The sequence below is a fragment of the Macaca thibetana genome, chromosome 4 (assembly GCF_024542745.1).
Source record: "Macaca thibetana thibetana isolate TM-01 chromosome 4, ASM2454274v1, whole genome shotgun sequence".
Taxonomy (NCBI): Eukaryota; Metazoa; Chordata; class Mammalia; order Primates; family Cercopithecidae; genus Macaca; species Macaca thibetana.
Window position 1 is genome coordinate 128,468,241 of NC_065581.1, and position 14,402 is coordinate 128,482,642.

General features: G+C 40.2%; 1 protein-coding gene and 1 long non-coding RNA gene across 5 annotated transcripts in view; one reads left to right on the top strand and one right to left on the bottom strand.

The window, feature by feature from the left end:
* Nucleotides 1-14,402, top strand: part of MAP3K5 (mitogen-activated protein kinase kinase kinase 5) — a 245,182-nt gene that overhangs the window by 7,004 nt on the left and 223,776 nt on the right. The window lies entirely within an intron of this gene.
* LOC126952867 (uncharacterized) lies at nucleotides 637-2,799 on the bottom strand. Its single transcript, XR_007725054.1, has 2 exons — nucleotides 2,561-2,799; nucleotides 637-1,230 (listed from the first exon to the last, which is right to left on the bottom strand). It is a non-coding gene; the product is annotated as an uncharacterized LOC126952867 (long non-coding RNA).

A 14,402-nucleotide genomic window follows, 5' to 3' on the forward strand; every position in this document is an offset into this window, starting at 1 on the left:
ATTTCTTCTTTGACTACTCTTTAGTTTGCTTTTTCATTTTCTTTCTGAGGTGAAACTAATGCTTTATTAATGCTTTTATGAAAATTCATCTTATTTACGTATACAACAGACTGTCACTCAGAGACAGCAAAGCCAAGCTGACAATACCCCTTCTTCGCCCTCTGCATTGTAGACAGAAAATTCTGTAAAAGCTAAGAGATGTCAATACCATCGTGTTGCCCTGGGTAGGTGGACAGATCCCAACTGGGAAGCTTTCCAAATCCTTTTTTTTTTTTTTTTTTTTTGAGATGGAGTTTTGCTCTTGTCGCCCGGGCTGGAGTGCAGTGGCTCGATCTTGGCTCACTGCAACATCTGCTTCCTGGGTTCAAGTGATTCTCCTGCCTCAGCCTCCTGAGTAGCTGGGATTACAATCGTGTGCCACCATATCCAGCTAATTTTTTTGTATTATTAGTAGAGATGGAGTTTCACGTTGTTGGTCAGACTGGTCTCTAACTCCTGACCTCAGGAGTGATCTGCCTGCTTTGGCCTCCCAAAGTGCTGGGATTACAGGCATGAGCCACTGCACCCAGGCCTAAATTTTTTTCAAAAGACATCAAGTCTGTTGTTCTTTCATTTTGCTTATGAAAACACTGAACCTTGAAGAGGTTATATTCATTCATTCAGATTAAATGGTTGAAGGTTCTTGCTTGGAGCACACTTTTTGTAGAAACATTATTGCACATGGTGGGCAGATTCTGGGACTAGCTTATAAGAAGCCTGGTTAACACAGTGTATGGAACCATTCACCATTTTAAACATTCGGGAAAATTCTGTTTCTGAAACCTAAAACCTGTATTAGAGCAATTACTTTTGCTTTCATCTAGCTCTGAGTAGCATCTTGGCCAGATGTAGGAGAAGCATCAACTTGGAGTGGTGAAAGGGGTGGGACTGTGGTGAGGTAGGGGACAAAGGGAAGATCAGGTGGCTGCAGGGAGAACCAGGATGCTGTGTGAAAGAGGAGGCAATGCCAGCAGGAGATCCAGCAACACTTTCACTTCCTTTAGGCTTCTTCCCCTTCTATTTCCTGCTGATGTAAGACCCAGGGATACTGCTGTGCTCAAGGCCACCTCACTCCCTCAGTGGACACAGGGTTAGCTTGGCTGCCCGCTTCCCATTTCCTTGCCACCAGCCTTCACATCCGCCCGGGCCTTGGCTCACTGCAGATTGCAATCTCTTACTCAGCTTTTCACCCTGTAGCAATCATAGGTAACAGGAAGGAAGCACATGCTAGTTGAAATTGTGAGAACTTAGCTTTTCTATTCTCATCCATGGTATGTTCCCACTTTACTTGAGCTTGTGACAAAAGTCGCTCATGTGTTAATATGCCATCTCGCTGGAGCGGCATCTGACCTTGCCAGGCTTTGGCTTCAACTTGCTTCCAGCAAAGCTCCTTAGGACTTCTAATCTTATTTGGTAAAACAATAAAACAAAACAGAACATAACCTTGTATCCCATCTATCCCAGATGGAGAAGTTCTTGAAAATTTTCCAGCCCACTTCTGCATTTCTACTTTCAATATGCTTTCCAAGTATATTATCTCATATATTTTGAAGTAGAAGGTAAAGTCTGTATGTCCTAAATAGTGGTTCCCATGAACCAGTTAAAAAATTTGGAGGACTGACATGTGTTTGCCAACGTTTAAATTTTTCTACATAAGAGTGTTGTTATAAGTGGAGAGAGAAAGTGAGGAAAATTGAGAGAGAGAGAAAGAGAGAGAGAGAGAGACAGAGAGAGAGAGAAAGAGACAGACAGAGAGAGAGAGACAGAGAGAGAGAGAAAGAGACAGAGAGAGAGAGAGAGACAGAGAGAGAGAGAGAGACAGAGAGAGAGAGAGAGACAGAGAGAGAGAGAGAGAGAGAGAGAGAGAGAGAGAGAGAGAAAGAGAGAGACAGAGAGAGAGAGAAGAAAATCAACAATCAGCCACCTATTGCCATGATTTCTTAAAAAGGAAAGTTTTATGTTAAAAAAAATTAGGGGGCACATAACTTTGGAATGAAGGGCAGATCTTTGCCTACAGAAAACGTATGGAAAAACTCATGACTTTTTATTTATTTTTCCCATTTCTCCATGGATGAGTGAAAACTTTATCACACCAGTCAATAGAGTAGTGTTTAAGAGCCTCTGATTGGAACCACCCTGCAGCCCCTTCCCACCTTTCAGCCACTGCTTCACATGAGAAACGAACCTTAGTAAAATTATCAAAAGAGCAAATGTGGAGAAACTCGTAAGGCAAAACTCTGGTTAGGAAAGGATTTAAAAAAAAATCCCAGTGGTGCCCAACACATGATTTTTCTCTGAGCTGTTCACGTTCCCTGGCACACCATTGCGGCAGCTGCCACCCACCTCATACAAACCGACAGCACTGTGCTGCTTCTTGCTTTTTTGGATAATGGGTCAATTAAGGCAAAACTATAATTTTTTAAAAAGAGCTTAACTAGAAAATCGGACGGAAAAAAGCAAAATCAAAAAGAAAACTCCAGAGCACAAAAATAGATTAGTTTTTAGAGTACCAATTTCTTACCCCACATCATCAACTGCATGTTGTCATGACCAGCTCTGCTTCCTAGGCTCCCGGGATCCTGGTTTCTTTCCTTAATTTGGTCACCTTTTGTCTACTTGAGACATTATCAGTTGGTAGTTCAAGCTGGTTCCATCTCTAGGTGAAGCCTGTGTATTATATAAGTGCATAACACAGGCTTGTCTCACCAGTGGCCTTGGCTGGAGCCAGCCTTTTGGGAGTTCTCTGTTTATAGGGCAGTTCCCCTCTGGTGGCTATAAGAACTGTGCCCTACTTCCTGTATCAGAGGTCTGGTTAGAGGCCCATTCAGTTCCTGTTTCTGGTTTGCAGGATAAAATTGGTTCATACTTACTTTGTGAAGCGGTAGGAGATGGACAAACACAAAATCCAGTAAATGTGCAAGGCTCTTCAGCATGAGGTACCAATCGTGACTACTTTCCAAGTACTTCCTCCAAATGATGCCTTCGAACACCACCCCAAGCCAGGAAAGTAGAGAACCATAGGAAAATGCATTGTTGGCTACTGACTCCAGGGCTGACAGTGTGCTATGCAATGATGGCCCCTCCCAGGAGGCCATTTGAGGGCCTTGTATCACACACTCCCCTTTCCGTCACCCATGGGACCCTCACGGTGGCTGTAGAACATGCCAGCAGTCGCCCCACTCCACCTGGGGCAAGATGAGAGTGGGAAATGTGGTGGGGGTGGGCAGTGTTGCAGGAACCCACAGCTATGTGGTTATCAGAAAAAACTGGGAACCCACAGCTTTGGGAAAAATATATCTTGAAGACAGCCTCATTTTCCTGTAATTCGTATATAAGTAGGTGGGGAAACTGGCTAGATATGAGAAAGATCTTGAAAATTTTATTAGTGGCATAAAAGGGAAATAAAGGAAATCAAGGCAAAATGATAAATTAAAAATCCATTGGTGACTGTAATATATTGGTTTCTGTAGTTGTGGGTTTTTATTTATTTATTTATTTATTTTTTTAAAAGACGATGTTGCTTTGTCACCCAGGCTGGAGTACGTTGGCATTATTTCAACTCCAGCTGCAACCTCCGCCTTCTGGACTCAAGCGATCCTCTTGCTTTGAGCACAGCCAAACCTGGCCAATTTTTGTATTTTTATGTGGAGATGGGGTTTTACCATGTTGCCCAGGCTGGTCTCAAACTCCTGAACTTAAGCGATCCTGCTGCCTCAGCCTCCCAAAGTGCTGAGATTACAGGCGTGGGCCACTGTGCCTAGCCTAGTTGTTTTAATGTATTAGTTTTTCTCTTTGGCCAGAGGTATTGACTAGAGACACTGATCGAAATATGTGCCAGGTTAGTGGAAAAGAGGGAAGGATACGAGACAAAGCCGATTTTCACAATCTTGTCTAATTGTTCAAAAAATGTAAATAATTGATCACTTATGTTTTATATGAATTTTATTTTGTAGTGTTTTTGGTTTTCCAAAGGAAAACAGAAATAACTGAAGCTGCATTGTGGTAATTTTCTTAGGGGAGACAGGAGAGAGAATTTTAAATATGAAGGGTATCTCTTGTTTAATGAAATCATAGTAGATCAGATCTGTGTAACTTAAATGCCACAGAAGTTGCACAGGGTAACAGAAAACACTCCACTATAAGCAGACCTTTTCTGTTACAGTAGTTCATCAACAACGAGGAAAGCAATTGCCTTTGGTATATGATTCATACAGGAAGTAAGTTATATTCCTTTGTACAGGCAATCTCTAAAAATGGTTGAGACCAGTTATACCAGTACTTTCCAATACTTGCAGCCTCTTCTATACCCGTGAACTCTTAAGAACTGGAAACATGGAGGAGAGCTGCCCTAGTCAGTATCAATCAGCATCAGGTTATCTGTCCACTGACCCCAAGCCATATAAAACCAAGTCTTTGCCTAAGCCCGAGAATTCTCTCTCCTTTAAAAATGTTGATTACTTCTGTTTCTGTTGTTTTTTCTTATCTCTTCTTCTTCTTCTTCTTTTTTTTTTTTTTTTTTTTTTTTGAGACAGGGTGTCAGTCTGTCTCCCCGGCTGGAATGCAGTGTCCCAGTCATAGCTCACTGCAGCCTCTAACTCCTGAACTCAAGGGAATTTCCCACCTTAGCCTCCCAAAGTGTTGGAATTACAGGCATGAGCCACTGTGCCTGGCCTAATTACTCCTATTTATTATTTTAAAAAAGTCATCCAAAGCTATTACATGTCAAAAGCTTCCCCCCCGCCCCCCCCCCCGACTAGAGACAGGGTTTCACCTTGTTGCCCAGGCTGGTCTTGAACTGCTGGGCTCAAGCAATTCATCTGCTTCTGCCTCCCAAAATGCTAGGATTACTGGTGTGAGCCACTGTGCCCGGCCATGTCAAATACCTCTTAATGTCACACTCAAGTTTTGTAATATGGTCATTATGACAAATGTCAGCTTAAAACCGGGGCAACCAGGACGGGAGTGCTATTTCTGATGTCCAGGGGCCACTGCTTTGGCCTGTAGCTAGATATTTCCCAATATATAATTTGATCACTCTGAGGTTCCAGTGATTTTATGCAGTTGGGTCAGAATGATAGTATCAGTGAATCAGTTGTTCAATGCTACTCCTCCTCCTTTGATTATCTTACTCTTCAATAAGATGATCCTATTTCTTATAAAATAAGTAGGCGTGGCAGTGTAATTAACTATATCTTACAGTTGGAAAGGCTATGAGAGCGGCCAGATTAAATCAAGTGGTTGGATAGGAAGTCTTCCAACTTCCAAACAATACAGATGTTTTGTTTGCTATACTACAGTTTCCACCTGCAGTGAAAAACATTTCAAAACATTCTGAAGTACATGTTCTGTTTAAGAGGATCAGTTCTAATATTTTGGTCCATGATGGCAGTTATTATTATGAGGAAGAGTCATAGTAGTCACACAACTTCTGATCCCCTCTTGCTAGCAGATTTTAGTGACACCTTAATCAAAAAGCTGACTTACCTTTTTCGGTCAATGTCAACAAGGGAGCCAACTCAATAGTGGTTGCCAGTTGCTTGGCCTTAAGCTGTGAATTGGGCTTTCTTCAGGCAAGTCTTGGGTTGTTTTCTGAGCATGATGGTTAGATGGACTGTGATAGGCCAAAACCAGCCTTTCTCTAGAATGATCCAGAGAGCTGGGTTTACAGCACAGCCTGGGGACTGTTCTTTCCTTGTTTCCCTGAGATGTGCTGGCTCTGGAGTCTGATGCACTTTCCCTTAATGTGATAGCATATTCTAAGTAATTAAATTTTGTAAGCATTTATTATTAATTGCCTATAATAATATGCCTCTTACTGAATCAGGATGTATTGAAGAACTAAGAAGCAGAAGAAGGCATACATCTTCAGGAGTATAAAGGTTTATAACGTGTATCTGTTAGCATGGGAAAAACTGAAGCTAAGGGAAGCAGTCAGGAGGAACAACCTAGATTCCCCATTCCTCTCTACCAGACTCATTCTTTTTAGAAAAAACATTAAAAAAATTTATGAAACATTTTAGTCATAAAGAAAGTATATAAAATAGTTTAACAGACACTTATGCATCTACATACTACCTAAATGTAATAGCTAATGGCAATTAAACATTTTGACATACTTGTTTTACTTCTTTTTCTTTCTTAGAAAAATAAATAATTCTGGGTAAAACTAAAAGCTCCTTTCTGTCTCATCAGTTTCTCTTCCTGTGAAAGTACATTCTTCACGGGAAGCGCCACGTTACAATGTTCTAAACTATAATTTACAACAATCCAAAATAATGACTCTCTACAAATATAAACATATGTCAAATATTGAATTAATTTATTATGTAATGAGAAAAACCAGAAAGATATTAAAACTGGTTGAAAGGAGAGTTTGAAGAGCAAATATTATATACACACATACAAAATCAGGAATGGTGAAATGAATTTGCTAATAGATGCAAAATTGGCTAACATTATGTAAGGCAATTCTATAAGTATAAATGCTGGAGTCATCTATTCTAAAGGGTGGAAATCAATTGTATCTCTAGCAAACCATATTCATTTGTATTGCTGTGGACAAAAAATATTTGCATTACTATCAGTTTTGCACAAGGTAATATTTACCCCAACAGCACTGTAAAATAGCCAAATCACTAGGAGGACAATCAAAGGTACACACCCCTTTAAAATCAGATAATTCCCAGAGGGAGTGCTGCCGTAAGCCCAGCCCTCCACTGAAAGGATACTCAGTACCTTTTGACCTTTTCCAAGTCTTTGACAGCTCTTCCCTGCAGAAGGTTGGTCATTCTCGGCAGGCTCTATGCCTGTCTCTCCAAGTGCTCTGAACTCAGCCTGACTTCAAGGACCTGTTATTGTCTCTGCTACTCTGCCATCTGAAGCCTTTTGCCCTCAGAGGGTCCCAGAATACCTTGCTTTAACCAGGATTCCCAGTCATGGTTATTTTAGGTAGGGAACGTGTACAAATTGACAATAGGATGTCAGTCCCCTAGGTTTTGGATATGAGAAGAGATATAAGCCATGTGGCAATAACCAAGTCAGGAATATGCTAGTGGGATGCTTGCAGTGTCTGGAAACCCAACTTCATTCTTATGCTAGGATAATATAATTATTACTATGGGACCTTCATTAGTTTAGACTGCTCCAAATAAGCCTATTTTATGGAGGAAAAAGGTCCTTATTTTATTTTAGAGGGCTAGCAAACTGCTGTAAGATTACATAAGCTGACAAGCTGAATATATGACACTTTGGTCTTATAAATTAAAGCAAGCCATACACAAAGAGCATGCTTTACTGTGGCGTATGTGCTAATCACTCTATCACTCTATATGCGTTATCTTATTTAATCTTTTTTTTTTTTTTGAGACAGGGTCTCACTCTGTTGCCCAGGCTAAAGTTCAGTGGCATGATCATGGCTCACTGCAGTCTTGATCTCCCAGACTCAAATGATCCTCCTGCCTCAGCCTCCCGAGTAGCTGGGACTACAAGCATGTGCCACCACACCAGGCTAATTTTTTATGTTTTTATTTTTATTTTTTATCTTTTATTTATTTGTTTTTAAGACAGGCTCACTCTGTACCCAGGCTGGAGTGCGGTGGTGTGATCTTGGCTCACTGCAACCTCTGCCTCCCAGGTTACCATGCCCAGCTAATGTTTTGTGTTTTTAATAGAGACAGGGTTTTGCCATGTTGGCCAGGCTGGTCTTGAACTCCTGGCCTCAAGTGATCTGCCTGCCTTGGCCTCCCAAAGTGCTGGAATTACAGGCATGAGCCACTGCACCAAGCGTTATTTTTATTTTTTTGTAGAGACAAGGTCTCATCATGTTACCTAGGCTGGTCTCAAACTCCTGAGATCAAGTGATCCTCCCGCATCTGTCCCCCAAAGTGCTGGCATTGGTGTTACAGGTGTGAGCCACTGCACCCAGCCTATTTAATCTTTAATACAACTTTATGAGGCAGATAGCATCAGTTGATCAGTTTTTTTTGTTTGGGGAAACTGAGCCCCTGAAACTGTTACTAACAGCGGTCTCAGTGTCACATAGCTACTGGGGGCAGAGTCCAATTTTGAATCCAAGTCTATCAGATTCCAGAATCTATTCACTTATAACTTATGTTCTCCTGTCTTACAGAAATACATTTTCTATTTGAAAACATTGAAATAATTATTAATATCATAATTACAGACATCACATCAGCAGACATTTTTTGGCTACTTAAAATCTGTAAGATTTCTTTCTAAGGTCTGTATAAAATTAGGTTAAAAAGGTGTAATTTCTGCCTTTTATGATTTTATAGTCTACTATTTGAATTCAGCAATTTAATAAATAATTGTTGGGAGCCTACAACATGCAAGATTATATAATGAACTAAGTAATGAATAAGTAAAAAATTCAAGGGAATATTTTAAGGACTTCATAATGTAGATCATTTCATTGAACTGTACACTTGAGAACAGTGTTTATTACTGCTATAAAAGATGTGAAAATGCATCAAAAATAAAAAAATCTTATACAATATCATACTGTGCATTAGACTCCCACTTAATTTTTTTAATGAAATCAGTATCATAATGAAAATTACGTATGTAAATTCCAAGATTTTATTAAAAACCTGTCAGATCTCTTATAAACACAGATAAAATATTATTAAATTTACTTCCAAGAGGGGTATTATGATTCTTTAATTAAGAAGAACTTGTTTATACTGACTGTTAGGGAAACAAATAGAGTTATTACCTGAGATTTAGAACCTTTTAAAAAATACGTTATTTTCCTAGTAGTGGAATTTGAAGTCCTTTGTATTAGTCTTTTCAACTTGTGAAAAAATCTAGGTTTTAGATAATTAAAATATGCCAACAACATAATTTCAATTTAGTATTTTTCTGACCTGTGTTACATAATAAAATTGTGTTGCTTGCTTGTTGATGATGTGTAGAGTGTGTGGTTCTTGGCTGACAGAAAATTGTCAACCTGCATGCCAAGCATTTGAAAGGCTGGACCAGAATAAGAATAGCAAATAAACAAACCAGGTTCCTTTTGATAATAAAGGTGGATGTAGTAGATGCATTGTCAATGCTGAACCATATCTGTATTATGATATACATAAAACATGACTAAGGGAGAAATCTGGGCTACCTCTGAAGGTTCTAAGTAACATTAATGAATGTGTACTTTATATAACATTTCTTTTTTAAACATTTATGTAACATTTCTGATTGTTTTTGAGTCACATACATACAGTTGATATGCGTTAGTTCTTCCATGATATCTCCTAGATTGTTGGGAAATTGGTCTTGGGAAACTAGCTTTGGTTGATCCAGGGAAAATTGAGGTTTCAAATCTGGACAGTAGGATTTTAATTTTTCAGGCTGCAGTGAGCTGCAATTGCACCACTGCACTTTAGCCTGGGCAAATGGAGACCCTGTCTCAAAAAATTAAACAACAAAACACCTCCTGGTCAGTTTCCCATATATAGTGACCCAGTGCTTACTGTATACATAGAATTTGAGTAAGAAAAAGATTTGTAGATACTCTAGAGGAGCCTGGAGTCTGGTTTTAAAAACTGATATATCTCTTAGTGTGTGTATATTATTGCAAAGCAGGATTGGGGCACAAGTTGCTTGGCTTGACCTAGTGAAAGAGAACAAGGTCGTAGCTTGCACGTGAGTTATGATAAGAATAGTTGGCTTGACTTTTCTTGCCGAGCAACTCAGTGCTACCAATATTTTACGTGCTTGAAGTACACTTGGCAGTTGGTAAATCTGAAATAAAATTGGAAAAGAAATACTACCTAGACTGTTAACAGAGTTCCAGGCTTTTCTTTCCCTTATAAAACCAGTAGTATAGAAAATTCATTTAGCCATTAAATATGACATGTGAGTGGGTTACCCAAGGACCGATCCTGCGGTGATGATTGGAATGTCATTTTGCAGATCTGCGTTGTTTGTATTTCCAAAGTCTGAAAGTAAGGGCTGTCAGCATTAAGAAATCTTTGCAGTCACTTACAATTTTGACTTGATTACCATTTAACTTGACCATTGTGTTAGTGCTTATCAATCCATTCAGCATATATTCAAAAAAGGGCACATTTGTCGCATCAGTGTTGATTTTGATTAATTTATGTTGAATCAAGTTACAAGTGACAAAAATTCATGCTTAGGAACATAGTGTGCTTACAAAGTTCATGTTTTGACATTCTTTTGAAGAAATCTAGGATGCGAAGACATACAAATTAAGAAGGCAGGCTGGGTACAGTGGCTCACGCCTGTAATTCCAGCACTTTGGGAGGTGGAGGTGGGGGGATCACTTGAGCCCAGGAGTTCAAGACCAGAGTGGACAATATAGGGAGACTGTGTCTTTACACAGAATTTAAAAAAAATTAGCCGGGTGTGGTGGTGCATCCCTGTGGTCCCAGCTACTCAGGAGGCTGAGGTGGGAGGATGACATAAGTCCTGGGCAACAGAGTGAGACTCTGTTTCAAAAAAAAAGGCAAATCGCAGGAGCATTTAAAAGCTGCTAATGTTTAAACATTAGCAGCGTTCATTAATGACAAGGTTAGAGAATGCCTTACCTGGAATTATGGGAAGTTTAGAAGTTTAGATAGAATCCTTTGGATCTTGGCTGTGTTTAAGGCAACAGAGGGCATGCAAAAGGCAGACAACTCCAAGCTGAAGAATTTGTTGGTGTTTGAGGTTTGAGCTTAAGTAACCTTCCGGAAGTATTATGGTTAAATTTATAACATCCTCACCTGTGGCTCATTTAGTGCCTATTTGTGAAATCTTTAAGAAGGTTAAACCTTAATAGCAGCCAGGTACAGTGGCTCATGCCTATAATCCCAGCACTTTGGGAGGCAGAAGCTGGTGGATCGCTTGAGCACAAGAGTTCAGGACCGGAATGGGCAATGTGGTGAGACCTCATCTCTACAAACAATACAAAAATTATCTGGTTGTGGTGGTACACACCTGTAGTCCCAGCTACTTAGGAGGCTGAGGTGGGAGGATCACTTTGAGCCAGAGAGGCAGAGGCTGCAGTGAGCCGTAATTGCACCACTGCACTCTAGCCTGGGTGATAGCAATGCCCTGTCTCAAATAAATAAATAAATAAATAACAAAAAACAACCCTAAAACCTTAATAGCATACAAGTGACACTCTTCTACTTTAGCCGAATCGTGTATATACTTGGAACTAAAATTAAGATATTGATGTATCTCCTTGGTTTACCTGGAGAGACATTTTCACTGCTGGGTGAAATATAAATAAATAATGAGAAAGTACAGCCTCACAATTTCCAAGCTTCGTAGAACTTAGGACTCTCCACTTAGTGTAGGTTTTATTAAAGAAGTAGGTTTTTATCATGTTAAATAAATAATGAACATTCTTCTTGATGGATAATCTCTTGATTATTCAGGATTGGATCTTCTTATCATTACCTGTTTGCAGGCAAGTTAACTTCTAATTTGAAGTAGCCCAAGAAGGGCCAGATCTCATCTTCAAGTGATCCCAGAAGGGAACGCATTGTACACACAAAAGCTATTGCCACCGTGTTGTGACATTGCTTGAGAATTTTCAAGCAAAATTGCACTGTGGTATTTGTATATTGCCATGCCTTAATTTTCCCAGGCCACAACTATATAATAGGCTTGTATGTTCTTCTAAAAACATCATTAGATACATTGGACTAAGTTTGTAGGAGTGGGATGTATGAAGCAATCATGATTTTTCTGTTTTCACACTGTACGTTCTTTGGGTTATTCTCCATGGTTTATTATCAGGAGCATGTTACCTAAAGAGAGTTCTGTGCCAGAGGATATGCCACATTTAATGTGAGGAGGTTTTCTGAGCGCATAGAAGAAGAAAAAGGCTATGATAGGAGAATTCGAGACTCTCATCTGCTTTCAGTTTTCAGTTATCTGGTCTACATGCTGAAAGCTTAATTTGAGACCTGGACCAGGTTACAAGCTTCTGATAACTTTTTTTTTTTTTTTTTTTTTTTTGAGACGGAGTTTCGCTCTGTCGCCCGGGCTGGAGTGCAGTGGCCGGATCTCGGCTCACTGCAAGCTCCGTCTCCCGGGTTTACGCCATTCTCCTGCCTCAGCCTCCCGAGTAGCTGGGACTACAGGCGCCCACCACCTCGCCCGGCTAGTTTTCTGTATTTTTTAGTAGAGACGGGGTTTCACCGTGTTAGCCAGGATGGTCTCGATCTCCTGACCTCGTGATCCGCCCGTCTCGGCCTCCCAAAGTGCTGGGATTACAGGCTTGAGCCACCGCGCCCGGCCTGATAACTTAATATTTAATCTGAGATTACTTTTTCAAGACTTGTCATTGTCCCATTTAGCCACAGCAAAAAGTATTACCCAACTTTTGAGCCATAATCTATACCTAATATGTGGTCACCAGGTAAATTTCTTCCTGAATCCAGCACATTGCATAGTTGCTTATAAGCTTGACCTTAGCATTCTTTTTCTTTTAAGGTACGAATAATCCTGGAACTATTAATCCCTCTATTTTTATTCTCTCTTTAAGATCTGAATTTTTTTTTTAATGCATATTTCTGTTAGCAGCCCCTATCTATTCCCTCTTGAAATGATCCCTGAAGGTTGTTAAATAAATTTTGATTTGCTTTAAGGATTCAGTATTCAAATCATGCTTGATTCTTTGGGAGCTATAAAAAACCTGTTGCTCCACAGATCTTGCATCATATGTGATATGAGTAAGAAGGAACAACTGAAAAAGTCAAGTCCAATTTACACAATAATGAAAAACCTTTTGCTATAAATATCTGACAAACAAGGAACAGTTTCTGGTTTTTTAAAGAATTGTTAGAATATAGTTCCATGTCTCTTTTTCTGTCTTGTTAATCCTGCACCTCTAGTACCTAATGGAGTCCTTGGCACTTGATGCAGATTGATTGATTGAATGAATGTCACACTTTCCCCCAAGTGGTGTTTTAGTTATTGGTTTTGATGTCTGCTTTTTCTGCTTAAGTGTGAGTTAATGACAAAGATCACATTTTGTGGTTCTTGACATCCCCCAGGTCTTCTTTATCAGTGTGTGACCTGTAGATGACACTTAATGATGTTTATAGAATACAATTCAGTGATGTCATCCCTTTCCTGGAGGGGCTCACAGTCTGATAAAGGAGACCAGCCTATGAACGTATTACATATATTGTGCTAATTGGTGGTGGTTGTTGTTTTTTAAAACATTTGAGACTGAGTCACTCTGTCACCCAGGCTGGAGTGCAGTGGTGCGATCACAGCTCACTGCAGCCTTAACCTCCTTGGGCTCAGGCGATCCTCCCACTTCAGCCTTCTGAGTAGCTGGGATCACAGGTGTGTGCCACCATGCTGGCTAATTTTTTAATTCTTTTTTTTGTAGAGATGGGGTTTTGCCATGTTGCCTAGGCTGGTGCTAATTGTTATACTAGAGGTTTATGTAAAGTTCTTTGAGAACACAAATCATGGAGGATTCTTTTGGGGGAGAAGGAAGTGTGGAGGAGGTTGGCTAAGACATTGGACAGGAGGTGACATTTGAACTGGGTTTTGAAGGATAATGATGAAAACTAACATTTATTGAGCACTTAATATGTGCCAGACATTTTATAATAAATCATGGAAATAAATGAGTCTCTGCATAAGAAAGGGGTAGAATAAAGAGAGGGCCTATGATAGAACCAAGGAAACACTGGCATTTAAAGATGGTTGGCCGGGCACGGTGGCTCATGCCTGTAATGTAATCCCAGCACTTTGGGAGGCTGAGGCAGGCAGATCACCTGAGGTCAGGTGTTTGAGACCTTCCTGGCCAACATGGCAAAACCCCATCTTTACTAAAAATAGAAAAATTAGCCAGGTGTGGTGGCACACGCCTGTGGTCCCAGTTACTTGGGAGGCTTAGGCACGAGAATCACTTGAACCCAGGAGGCAGAGGCTGCAGTGAGCTGAGATCGCACCACTGCACTCCAGCCTGGGTGAAACAGCCAGACTTTATCTCCAAAAACAACCAACCAACCAAAAAAAAAAAAAAAAAAAAAAAAAAAAAAAAAGGCAGAGGAAGGCGTCATCTAGTGAGAAAGGGAAGATGGGAAGATGGCACAACAGATGAGAGAAAGTTCAGAGAGGGAGAGAGAGAAAGGATTAACTGTAAAAGCAATGCAAAGAGGGCTTGTCCGAAGGTCAGTGAAGTTGAATGTTTCAGAGAAATAACTGGACTTGGAGATCAGAAAACCCCTGATAACTTTGCCAGAGCAGTTTCAGGAAAGCAGGTGGCGGTAGATGTCAGGTACAGTGACTTGACTGATTTCTGGAGGACAACAGAAGACGTGTAACAGGGAGTGTTATTTAAAGAAATGTGTTCATGAGGGAAGCAG